We start from the raw sequence: 14155 nt of genomic DNA on the forward strand, positions 1-14155 counted from the left end.
TGAATTGTCAAAAATCTTTCATTTTCTTAAATAAGCAAACCGTGACATTTTGTCAATAGAGCGGTGGAGTCCTGAAGATCCGGTGGAGTCTTGGATATCCGGTGGAGTCCTGTGGATCAGTTGGAATCCTGTGGATCAGTTGGAGTCTTGTAGATCCGGTGGGGTCCTGTAGATTCAGTGGGATCCTGTATATCCGGTGGAGTCCTGTAGATCAGTTGAAGTCCTGTAGATCCGATGAAGTCCTGTAGATCCGATGAAGTCCTGCAGATCCGATGGAGTCCTGTAGATCTAGTGGAATCCCGTATATCCGATGGAGTCCTGTAGATCCAATGGAGTCCTGTAGATCTGGTAGAGGCCTGCCGAAGGCCGAACAAACTGCGAAGCAGGGACTGGCGCAGCCGGTGGCTCGTTTAATAATAAAATGAACATTATTAAAATTAAAACTATTACTCGGAGCTGTGGAAATTCAGATGTTTAGAGTCTTCGTCAAACTGGCGAAGATTTTTTGGAAAAAAAAAAAAATAATAATAATAAAAATAAATCTGTGAAAGAATAGGCAGATGCCCGACAGAATTCCAGGTGACTGCAATGGACTCCAACAGACACCGACAGACTGCAAGTGTTCCCTTAGGGTCGTTTCACACTTATCGACTTTTCGGCGTGCGACGTCCACGACACGACGTCGTGCTCTCAAGTAACCATACTTGTAGGTGTCTATGATCGTTTTCACACGTCACGACCACATGTGAAAATGCTCATAGACACACAATGGTTACTTGAAAGCACGACGCCGTGTCATGGACGGCGCACGGCGAAAAGTCGATACGTGTGAAGCGAGCCTAGGTGTGTCCTAATGATGCCTTCCACCTGTCCTCGATGTTTCCCGTCTTCCTCCTCTTGTGCGTCATCGTTTCTTTTCCTCCAGTTTCACTTTCTTTTTCGATTAACTCTTCCACACAATTTTTCGTCTTTGCTTTCGGTCTTCCTTTCGTTTTCCTCCCTTCCACGCTTGTCTTAGCCTGAGCGCAAACTGAGACGCAGGCCACACTAGCGACGCAGCACAGGAAAGGCAGACTTCCTGTTGCTGAATTGAAGTACATCTAAAAACATTTCAAGTGAGGTAGAAGTTCAAGCTCTACTTCAATTCAACTAGAGGAAGTCTCGCTTTCCTCTGTGCTGCGTCGACTATGTCACCTATGTCTCATTTTTTTTTTTCTTATTAAAAAAAGATATATAAAAGAGAAATAATTGCTTATTTCTTATCAGGCTCTTTTTATCACATTCTACATCCTTCATGTTACAAAGGTTTATAAAAGAAGCGCATACCGACAGGAGACCTTTTAGTCCATAACTAGGTCATATAAAAAAGTTAAACGAAGAAATGAACAAGCGGACCGAACCATTGCAAGGCATTACGGCATATTGCCTAGTTATTTGTCTAAATTAATCTTAAAACTTCGAATTGTGCTATATTGCACTGCCTCTTTTTATTTATTATCATCATTATTATTATTATCGTCATTATTGTTATTGCTATTAGCATGACTCTTATTATTTATTATTATTATTGTCATTATTATTATTTTGATATTATTTGATTAGATTTATTTATCTTTTAGCGTTCTCGGTCTTCTCAGTGCTTTCTTCCCTTCCACGTTTGCAGACTCTTAATACTTATAGAAACGGGAGAATAACTTTTGACACAATCTAACGCTGGATCAGACTTGCGAGTGTGTAGAAAGACAAAGACGAACAGAGACACGTACAGTCACGAGCAAAAGTTCTGACCCACTCAGAGTTTTTCATGATACAAAGCTCAAATTCTTTGTCTGACAAAAGTTTTCTTTTTATCTGTTCTAGAAAATTGCCTGACTAAAAGCTAAATACTAAAGAGGAAAATGTCACGTGCTCGAAAAAAAAGATATACACTATATATACATATATATATGTATATATATATATATTATGTATATATATATGTATATATGTATATGTATATATATATGTATATATAATGTATATATATATATATATATATATATATATGTATAAATATATGTATATATATATACATATTTATATATATATATATATATATATATATATATATAATTGATGCTGTGAGAATTGTAGCGTGGATCGAAATTTTGCTATGGACTGTACATTCTTTTTCTTCTCTTCCACACTTGTCTCATGACAGTCTATGTTCCTGTCACACTATGCGGCGGCGCCGGATGCGGCCAGATGATGTTTGCAAGTTCAGTCAGTTTAATAAAATCACCTGGCGACAGACGCCAGAACTTGATATAAGGACGACCACCATCCCCCCTCTGGTTCAGACACTCTCGTAAAACCTTTGGAGTCTAATGACTCCTAAATAAGGGAGACTTTGCTGTCGACGACATAAGGCCGCAACGGCGCCGCCGGACAGTGTGAGCCTGAACACAAACTGCGACGCAGGCGACACAGGGAACACAGGCGACGCAGCAAAGGCAGACTTTCCTTCGCTGAACTGAGGTACAGTTTGAACTTCTCTCTCACTTGAAACGCTATGCTGCGTCGCCTGTGCGGCCTGCGTCGCCTGTGTGGCCTGCGTGTCAGTTTGCGCTTAGGCTAATGGGTGAGAGGACGGTTGATGTTGTCCTTTATCAGCGCTTCTATCCTTGTGGACAGTCTCTCGCCGCTTGGGTGGGTGGATCCTCCAAGGTGGAATGGTGGAGCGAAGGACTGGACGTAAGTCCTTTGGAGTGGATGAGTATTTGCCACCTACGGGTTACGGCCAAAAAGTCCTTTTATTGTCTTTGTCATTGTAAATTTTATTATTATATTATCATTGTTATTATTATTATTATTATTGTTGTTATACTATTATTATCGTTATTATCATTATCATATCATAATTTTTATTATTATTATATTATGATTTTTATTATTATTATCATTATTATATTAATATTATTATTTTTATTATATTATTATTGTTATTGTTATTATTATTATTTTTATTATAATTATCATCACATCATCGTTGTTGTTATAATTATTATTATTAACCCGGGCGGGTTTGGGTGTCGTTACTTGCGGCGGAGGTCGAGGGCTTGGCGGTTCGAACCCTGCCACAGGCGAAGTTGAATTCCACGCTACAGATTCCTCTGTGAGGGACACCGTCATAGCCTCCCGATAAAGGGGGAGTTTGTGAAGTTAAACAATATCATCATTATTGTTATTATTATTATCATTATTATTATTATTGTATTGTCATTATTATTATTATTATTTTTTTATTTCTATTGATACATTTATCAATTATTATTATTAATACCAAGACCTATGAAACAGTTCTACTTTGGGGACAGCCTGGGCAGGTGACAGTTACCGTAGGAAGGTGTGGGTTACGTCATCAACAACAACAACAACATAACTCAACAATAACAGTAACGACGACAACAACGGCAGTGCCATCACCGTGACAGAGAGCGAAAATAACAACAACAATAACAATGACGACGGGACAAATAACGAAAATAATAACAACAGTGAGGACAACGAAAACAACGACAATGTTAATGATAATAACAATCACAATGAGAGTGGCAACAAGAGTAATGATAACAATGACAGTGAATACAACAACAATAACAACAACAACAAGGCAGGACAGAACACAAAGCCTTAAACGAAAATCCTCCTCTTCCTCCTCCCCCTCCTCCTCCTCCTCATTCCCCTTCTGTCCTCCTCCTCCTCCTCCTCCTCCTCATTCCCCTTCTGTCCTCCTCCTCCTCCTCCTCCTCCTCATTCCCCTTCTGTCCTCCTCCTCCTCCTTATTTCCCTTCTGTCATCCTCCTCCCCCTCCTCGTCCTCCTTCTCCTCCTCTTCCTCCTCTTCATTCCCCCTCTGTCCTCCTCCTCCTCCTCCTCATTTCCCTTCTGTCCTCCTCCTCATTTCCCTTCTGTCCTCCTCCTCCTCCTCCTCCTCTTCCTCCTCTTCATTCACCCTCTGTCCTCCTCCCTTCCTCCTCCTCCTCCTCCGCCTCCACTTCCTCATCCACCTCCCCCTCCGCCGCTTCCCTCTTCACTTCCTCTTCACTTCCTCTTCTTCCTCCTCTCCCTCCTCCTCTTTCTGCTCTTCCTTCTTATGCCTCATTCTCCTCCTCTTCCTTCTTATGCCTTATTCTCCTCCTCTTCCTTCTTATGCCTTATTCTCCTCCCCCTCCTCCTCCTCTCTCCCTTCTCCTTCTCCTCTTCTCCTCTCCCTCCTCCTCTTCTTTCTTCCTCCTTCTCATCCTCATTCTCCCTCGTTTTTCCCGTCTTTTCTCCTCCTCCTCCTCTTCCCCCTCCTCTTCCCCCTCCTCCTCCTCCTCCTCTTCCCCCTCCTCCTCTTCCTCCTCCCTCTCCTCTTCCTCCCCCTCCTCCCTTCAGAAATCGTGGGACGTGACCAGAAATCCTACAAGGGATCCTACGCATACTTGCCCCCATGTCATCTCTATTCATAGGCAAGTCTGGTCTCGCCAGCCGCATCCTCTTCCTCCTCCTCCGCCTCCGCCTCCGCCTCCTCCTCCTCCTCTTCCTCCCCTCCTCCTCCTCCTCCCCCTCCCCCTCCGCCTCCCCTCTTCCTCCTCCGCCTCCCCCTCCTTCTCTTCCTCTTCCTCCCCTCCTCTTCCTCCTCTCCTCTCTCTCCCTCCTCCCCTTCCCTCCCCTATTCCTCTTCCTCCTCCCCCTCCCTCTCTCCCTCTTCCTCCTCCCCCTCCCTCTCTTCCTCCTCCCCCTCCTCTCTTCCTCTTCCTCCTCCTACCCCTCCCTCTCTTCCTCTTCCTCCTCCCCCCTCCCTCTCTCCTCTTCCCTTCTCTCCCTCCTCCTCCCCCTCCCTCTCTTCCTCTTCCTCCTCCCCCTCCTCTCCCTCTCTTCTTCTTCCTCCTCCCCCTCCCTCTCTTCCTCTTCCTCCTCCCCCTCCGCCTCCCCCTCCGCCTCCCCCTCCCTCTCTTCCTCTTCCTCCTCCCCCTTCTCCTCCACTTCCTCCTCTTCCTCCTCCGCCTCCTGCTTCTGTGCCTTCCCTCCTCCTCTTCCTCTTCCTCCTCCCACTCCTCCTCCACTGCCTCCTCTTTCTGCTCCTCCTCCGGCTCTTCTTCCTCCTCTTTCGCCTCCTCCTCTTCTTTCTTCTACCCTTCCTCCTACACTTCCTCTTCTTTTTCCTCCTCTTCCTCGTCCTCTTTCGCTTCCAGTTCCTTCCATTCTTCCTCTTTCACCTCCTCGTCGTCCTCCTCTCCCCCCTCTCTTTTTCCTCCTACTCCTCTTGTTCGTTCTCCTCCTCCTCCTCCTCCTCTTCTTCCTTTTCTTACTACTATTCAACCTTCACCTACTCTTCCTCTTCCTCCTCCTTCCTCACCTCCTCCTCCTCTTTCTTCTTTTTCCTCCTACTCTTCTTTTCCCTACTCTTCTTCCGCCTCCCCCTCCTTCTCTTCCTCCTCCCCCTCCTTCTCTTCCTCCTCCCCCTTCCCCTCCTCCGCCTCCCCATCCCCCTCCCCCTCTTCCGCCTCCCCATCTCCCTCCCCCTCTTCCGCCTCCCCCTTCCCCTCCTCCTCCGCCTCCTCTTCCGCCTCCTCTTCTTCATCCTCCTCCGCCGCCTCCTCTTCCCCTCCTCCGCCGCCTCCTCTTCCTCTCCCTCCTCCTCCTCCTCCTCCACCTCTTCTTTCTCCTTCTCCTCTTCTTTCTCCTTCTCCGCCTCTTCTTCCTCTTCCTCCTCCTCCTCCGCCTCTTCCTTCCCGTGTCGGGGATGGGAAACTGGGTTAGCTTGGTTTAACTGGACTAAATGTGGGTTTAGTCTGGGTCTAATTGGATTATATCTGTGTCCATTTGATTAAGTCTCGGATTAAACATAGTTAAATCTGAAGGATAAACTGAGTTAAGCGTGGGATTAAACTGAGTTAAGTCGGGAGTCAAACTAGATTAGATCCGGGTTTAAACTAGGTTTAGCCCAGGGTTAACTGGCTTAAGTATGGGGTTAGGGTTAAATGGCTTAAGTATGGGGTTAAGCTAAGTTAAATCTGGGGTAGAACAGGTTTAAATATGGGGCCAGGCATTGCTGAATCTGGGGTTAAATCTGGGTGACTGGATCAGATCACGGTTAATTGCGTTAAACTAGGTCAAGTCCGGGGTTTTGAGGCTTATCAGTATATCCTAAAGGTGGTGTTGGCACACTAGGTATTTCTCGCTAGCAGCTACTCAGCGCCTCCTGGCGTAGGCCCCACCACTGACTGTAAGAATGGATTTATGTATATACATATTATATATATATATATATATATATATGTATATGTATATATGTATATATACAGTATATATATATATATATACTGTATATATATATATATATATATATATATATATATAATCTAATCCGTATGTGGGTATTGACCGCATAAACCCTATGCACTTAATATTTTAGGGGGGGATTTAGCGGTACCCCTACGGACCAGAGCCACTCAGCATTCCTTTTTGATTGGAGATTAATCTCCAGCTCATAAAGGAATGCGGATCATGTTTAACTTAAATCTAACCTTGGTTCCACCTCAGCCACTCCACCACTCCACCTCCGCCACTCCACCTCACTCCACCTCCCTCCCTCGCTAAGATAATATCCACGAGGATAGAAACGCTGGTTATTAATGAAGAAAATACGGTCCGTCTGCCTCCTCCATCCTCTCTCTCTCTCTCTCTCTCTCTCTCTCTCTCTCTCTCTCTCTCTCTCTCTCGCTTTTTCTCTGTCTGTCTGTCTGTCTCTGCTTGTTTCTTTCTCTGCCTCTCTCTCTCTCTCTCTCTCTCTCTCTCTCTCTCTGTTTGTGTGTGTGTGTGTGTGTGTCTCCCCTTCTCTCTCCTTTTCTCTCTCTCTCTCCCTCTGTCTGTCTCTTTCTGTGTCTCCCCTCTTCACTCTCTCTCTCTCTCTCTCTCTCTCTCTCTCTCTCTCTCTCTCTCTCTCTCCCCCTGTCTGTCTCTTTCTGTGTCTTCCCTCTTCACTCTTTCCCTCTCTCTCTCTCTCTCTCTCTCTCTCTCTCTCTCTCTCTCTCTCTCTCTCTCTCTCTCTCTCTCTCTCTCTCCTTACACCAACTCAAATATTTTCTCCTGATTTATTTGAAATGATCTACATTCGGCTCTTGTTTGTTGATTTTATTCTGGCTGCATCCAAGTGGTTTTCTTCTGTAGACATATATAGGCCCTATTCACACTAGCGGTTTCAACCGCGGCGGCTCAATTACGATGAAGTCAGTGGAGGCGTTCACACACAACCGCGCCGTTTTTCCTTGACTACGCGGTTCCGCCGCTGTTTCCGCGCGGTTCAAACCGCTAATGTGAACAGGGCCTGAAGGTTCTTCTTAATCAACCCCCATGCCCGTCTGTATTCAACTTATCTCTGTATTCCTTATCTTTATTCTTCATTTTTTATCTTTATTCTTCCTGCCGTCAGGCGATTTTATTCAATTTTGGAGGGTGGTAAACCTCTTCAAATGCCAGGGGGTTAAGCTTTGGGGGTTAAAAGCGGCGATTGGGATTAATTCGAAACAGTTTTTTGGTGATTTGATTGGGATGTGAGTTATGTTGGGACCAAACTGGTTCTGCACCAGAATGAGATTAATTGTGGAAGCGGATGACGGATTGATGCAAAGAGAGATAAGAGACGCATTGACGTAAGGCGAGACGTAGGACAGTGACGTAAAACGAAACGACGCAAGACGGATCGACTTAAAGCGGGACTGGAGATATTTTGAATCAAAATGAGTTAAGAGATGTATTGACGTAAGGCGAGATGTAAGACAGTGACGTAAAACGAAACGACGCAAGACGGATCGACGTAAAGCGAGACTGGAAATATTTTGAATCAAAATGAGTTAAGAGACGTATTGACGAAAGGCGAGACGTAAGACATAGTGATGTAAAACGAGACGACGCAAGACGGATCGACGTAAAGCGAGACTAGAAACATTTTTAAATAAAATGAAGTAAGAGATGTATTTAACCATACCTATGCATCTATTTATGTATTTTATTTATTTACATTATTTTATTTTACGTATTAATATATTATTATTACGAACTTTTTTTTTCGCATCCGACCTAGATATGGACCAAAAGGTCTCCTGTCGGCATGCTCCGCTTTTGTAATCCTTTTTTTTTTTTGACGTAAGACAAAGTGACGTAAAACGAGACGACGCAAGAGGACGGATCGACGTAAAGCGAGATACGAGACTGACGTAAAGCGAGATTAGAGAGATTTTAAAACAAAGTGAAATAAAAGACGTATTGACGTAAGGCGAGACGTAAAAACATGGTGACGTAAAATGAGACGACGCAAGAAGATGGATCGACGTAAGCGAGACGTAAAACGTAAAATGTGTCACAAGAGAGATCGATATAGAACAAAACACAAAACAAATCGACGTAAAACGAAATAAGATGCCTATTGACGTAAAGTGAAAAGACTAGAGATGACGTATCGACGTAAAACAGCCGTAAAAACTGATCAATGTAAAAAAATCGACGTAAAGTGAGACGCAAGAGGACAGATCGACGTAAAGCGAGATCGATCGACATAAAGCGAGACTAAAGAGAACAGATCGACGTGTAGAGACGAATCGAGGTAAAACGAAGCGAAAGAGGACAAATCGACGTAAAGCGAGACTGATCGACGTAAAGCGAGACCGATCGACTTAAAGCGAGGCAGGTGAAAGAGGACAGATTGACGTAAAGTGAGACGAAAGAGGAGAGTTCGACGTAAAGCGAGACGAGTCGACGTAAAGCGAGACCGATCGACTTAAAGCGAGGCAGGTGAAAGAGGACAGATCGACGTAGAGCGAGGCGAAAGAGGAGAGTTCGACATAGAGCGAGACGGGTCGACGTAAAACGAGACAAAAGAGGACTTATCGACGTAAAGCGAAACGGAAAGAGGACAGATCGACGTAAAGCGAGACGAAAGGAGGCGTAAGAAGAGGGATAATGCATTCAAACGTAAACAAATAAAAGTCATATTAATTTCACATAAATGGGGAAATTAGTTATGCCACTGCGGGACTAATTGAAAGGTTTCGGCCGGGAATACATTTGAATACATTTCTAGAATTACGACAGAATACATCAGATGCCAAGGTCAGTCTAGAACTTTCTAGGTTGATTAGTGAATCTAGAATATTGTAAATTCACTTTCTAGGGTGAATCTAGGATATAGTGAATTCACTTTCTAGGGTGAATCTAGGATCTAGTGAGTTCACTTTCTAGGGTGAATCTAGGATATAGTGAATTCACTTTCTAGGATAAATCTAGGATCTAGTGAATTTATTTTCTAGGGTGAATCTAGGATCTAGTAATTTCACTATCGGGTGAGTCTAGAATCTAGTAATTTCACTATCTCGGGTGAATCTAGAATCTAGTAAATTAACTTTCTAGGATGAATCTAGTATCTATTGAATTCACTTTCTAGGGTGAATCTAGTAAATTCACTTTCTAGGATGAGTCTAGTTAGCCAAGGTCTAACGAATTTACTTTCTAGGCTGAATCTAGGGTAGACTGAATTCACCTTCAAGGGTGAATCTAGAGAACCTGTAGGCGAACTAGACAGAACTAGATTCTAGAGCGTGTAGCCTTATATAGCACAACAACCAAATTAATAGACCTAGTAACCATGTAGTTAGCGCCGAAACTATAGGTTGTTAGGGAAGGTTCTTTATGGATGGGGATGATAGGTGGTAATAGATGTGGAACTGCCTAGTGTAAGCCCTATGGTCTCTTGCAGGTACGTTTTGTTCGATGGTCAACGCGGTGTTATGTTCGGTTAAAATGATCAGCCTCGTAGTTTGCAGCAGCAAAAAAAAAAAAAAAAAAAGAGAAAAAAAAAATTAGTGCTCTAGATAATCGTTGGACGATCATCGTTTAGCCATGAACGATCATCGTTAACGATAATCGGACTGAGCTAAATGCGCACCTTAACGTCAAACGATTCTTTTCAGCTCTGAGGCACCCCCGAGGCGAGGAGGCCACGTTCACACGATCGGCAGGAGGAGGAGGAGGAGGAAGAGGAGGAGGAGGAGGGGTCGCGCCGAGGGTAGGCTACGAAAAGCAAGAGGGTCTCTCCGTGGACTTTTTTTTTTATTGGGGATTTGTTCCAGCTCAACCTGGAATGCTCAACATTTCGATAATTCTACTCCCTCTGTCCGGACGCCCCGGGGGAGAGGGGGGGAGACGGGGGAGGGGAAAGGGAGGACAGGGGTGGGAATGGAAGGAAGAGGAAGAGAGGAAAGGGGATGGGGGGAGAGACAAGAGCTAGGGGAGGGGGAGGGGGAAAGGGAGGACAGGGGTAGGAATGGAGGGAAGAGGAAGAGAGGAAAGGGGATGGGGGAGAGACAAGAGCTAGGGGAGGGGGAGGGGGAAAAGGAGGACAGGGGTGGGAATGGAGGGAAGAGGAAGAGAGGAAAGGGGATGGGGGAGAGACAAGAGCTAGGGAGGGGAGGGGGGGACAGGGGTAGGAATGGAGGGAGGAAGAGAGGAAAGGGGATAGGGAGGGAGGGGAGGAGGGAGGGAGAAGGGGAGGGGGAGGACAGGGGTGGGAATGGGGGGAAGAGGAAGAGAAGAAAGGGGAGGGGAGGAGGAAAGGGGATGGGGAAAGAGGAGGAGGAAGAGGAAAGAGAATAGGGGAGGAGGAAGAATAGCAGGAAAGGAAAAAGTGGCGGTATGAGGAAGAGGAGGAGGAAGAGAAGGAAGAGGTGGAGGAGAAAGAGGAAGAGGACGAAATGGAGGAGGGGAGGGGCAGGAAAGGGAATACAGGAGGTAGGATGAAAAAGAGGAGGAGGAGGAGGAGGAGGAACACGATAGGTAATAGAGGGGGTAGGAGGAGGAAGAGGAGGAGGAGGAGGAGTAGGAGTAGGTGGATGAGGAGGAAGAACAGGAAAGGGGATAGTAGGGAAGAGGAGGAGGACATGTTGGAGGAGGAGGACGAGAGGGAGGACTAGGAGGAGGAGGAGGAGGAAGAAGAAGAAGAACAAGAAAGAAAATAGTGAGAGAGGAGGAGGAGGAGGAGGAGGGAGAGCAGGAAGAGGAGGAGGAGGAAGTCGTTAACCCATTGTCAATAGCGACCACGAACAGCATCCCATAAGCTTGGTCGATGCCTCCCGCAAGTGACACATTCGAGACTTCTCCATCAGCTGGTCCCGACGCTGATCTGAAAGGAATTATCTGGCGCGCGCACACACACACACGCACACACACACGCACACACCACACACACACGCACACACACACGCACACACACACGACTCGTGACGCAGTTGGTAGAGTTTCCGGCTGCCACTATGGAGGTCCCGATTCGAATCCCGCCCAGGTTGGGCTGCGGGTTGTTACTCCAACTCTCGTGGGCGGGGAGTTGGGTGTGTGCATGTGCATGTAAGGTCACAGCATTACTCATAGATCGGTCATATACGAGTTTTGAGCTCTCTTCCGGGAGGGAAATAGCTGTCGATCACTAGTCCAACACGTGATCCAAAAACCATGGTGAATCACACACACACTGAAACCCCTCCTTAGGGTTTAGTACTTTGTATTATTATTATTCTGGCTGCCGCCAGGAGATTTTATTCATCTCCGTGACAGGGAAAGGACGGGATCATTGTTTTGTCCCTCCTGTCAACTCTGTAGCCCCCAAGGTACCCCCACATCTGAATGAAATCGTGTGTTGTTAGTCAAAACAAAAAATATAAAGGACTTGCAAGTGTTACAAGTATCCACAAGAATTTTCAAAAGTAAAACACACACACACACACACACACACACACACACACACACACACACACACACACACACACACACACAAAACACGAGGGGTGTGGCGGGTATGAGGGATGGCCCCTCATCCACGTGGTGCTTAGATGGGAAAGGGCAACGAAAGGGGTTTAATGTGTAGAAATTTGTGTCTTTATTTGGCTAACCCCAATATAAGGAGGATTTTTTTTCTGTGTGTGTGTGTGTGTGTGTGTGTGTGTGTGTGTGTGTGTGTGTGTGTGTGTGTGTGTGTGTGTGTGTGTGTGTGTGTGTGTGTGTGTGTGTGTGTGTGTGTGTGAAGGATGTCCATCTTTATTATTCTTTTAATCTCCCTTTTTTCTATTTCCATTATTTATCTATATTTATTTTTCAATTCTCTAATATTTTCTCTATATGTTCATTTATTCCCATGTTTTTTTTTATAATTCATATCTCAATAAACTCCTTCGTTAAGGAAAATGTTTAAGTTAATCTTAATCCCACTCAAACATGGTTACATAAACTCGAATATAATTTCTTCATTGTCATCCATTATCGCTGGCCTTGATGTGGGTTGTCTTCCCACTCCTCTCCCCATCCATAATGCTCTGGTGGCGTCATCGGAAGCGTGGGTTCGAGTCCCGCACTCCCCAGTAACAATCACCAAAGCGCATGTACACAGAGCAAAGGTGACGGCTTCGGTAACCAGAATAGAATTATAAAGTGTTCCTCAGGACAGACGGTGAATGGGGGAGATGGTTCTCTTTGACGTCCCTCTCGCAGTAACGCTGGGTTGAACAACCAAGGCATCAACACACATCCTTGCATCAGTCTCTCTCTCTCTCTCTATCTATCTATCTATCTATCTCTCTCTCTCTCTCACACACACACACACACACACACACACACACACACACACACACACACACACACACACACACACACACACTCGTGGGCGGGGAGTTGGGGGTGTGTGTGCGTATAAGGTCACAGCATTACCCATAGATCGGTCATATATGAGCTCTGAGCTCTCTTCCGGGAGGGAAATAGTTGTCGATCACGAGTCCAACACGTGATCCAAGACCATGGTGGTGAATCACACACACACACACACACACACACACACACACACACACACACACACACACACACACACACACACACACACGTACGTCAGTATAATCATACAATCACGCCATCTAAACAATCAACAACCCTGTCTTGGTGGTAACCTTAGAGAAAGTAATTCACCTACAGACTGAAACGCTACCTAACTCCCCCTCCCCCTAATCCCCCCTATTCCCCCCTTCCCCCCCCTCCCCCACCGTGGCGTAGACCCACCTACGAACCGCAGAGCCGGCCGGCGGGGCCCCTCGAGTCCAGGAACATGAAAATGTCATCTACCTAATGACTAAAGTCGCTTTAAGCACTCTCGCCACCAGGGCTGTCTGCCTCCCACCCGCTTTGCTGGCCTATGGCGATGGTAGCAGTAGTATCGTAATAGTATTATAGTAGTATAGTACTAGTATAGTAATAGGACATAGTAGTAGAGTGGTAGTAATAGAATAGTAGTAGTACAGTAATGGTACTATAGTAGTATAATAGTAGTATAGTAATAGGACTATAGTATAGAAGTAATAGTTGTATAGTAATAGTAGAAGTAGTAGGAGTATAGTAATAGTAGTATAATAGTACAGTTGTAGTACTAGTACTAATAGTAGTAGTATTATAATAGTATCATTAGTATGGTAGTATAGTCGTAGTATTGTGGTGAAAGTAATACTAGTACTAGTGGTATAATGATAGTAGTAGCACTAGTAGTATAGCAATGGTAATAGTGCAGTAGTATGTATAGTAGTTGTAATAGTATAGTAATAGTATAGAGCTTATGGTAGTATTAGTACTAATAACGACTACAAGCTTGTGGCAGTACAAGTACCTCTCTCTCTCTCTCTCTCTCTCTCTCTCTCTCTCTCTCTCTCTCTCTCTCTCTCTCTCTATTTATCTATCTGTCTGTGTCTTTCTGAATACCTGTATTTATCTATCTTTCCACCTTTTCTATTCTCGGTATATATGTACATGTACGTGTGTATATACATACATACATATACATATATATGTGTGTGTGTGTGTGTGTGTTTAAGCTGATTCTACTCTAAATTAACTGAAATTCTTTTTCTTTTGACGTTTCCCCGATTTAACCGCATTCCAACTGAAGAGGGGTTGAGGGTTGATGAACAAAATCGCCTGACGACAGGAAGAACAGGAGGGGAAAGTGCCAACAGGTACGGAAGGCCTTCTCCCCGACCCGTGGGAACGGAAGTGAATAACGAAGCTTCCAGGCACAGGTATCGGAGACCCTATGGCACTCGTGGAACGTG

Source organism: Oratosquilla oratoria, chromosome 31 (genome assembly GCF_046742065.1).
Source record: "Oratosquilla oratoria isolate Oo_2021 chromosome 31, ASM4674206v1, whole genome shotgun sequence".
NCBI lineage: Eukaryota > Metazoa > Arthropoda > Malacostraca > Stomatopoda > Squillidae > Oratosquilla > Oratosquilla oratoria.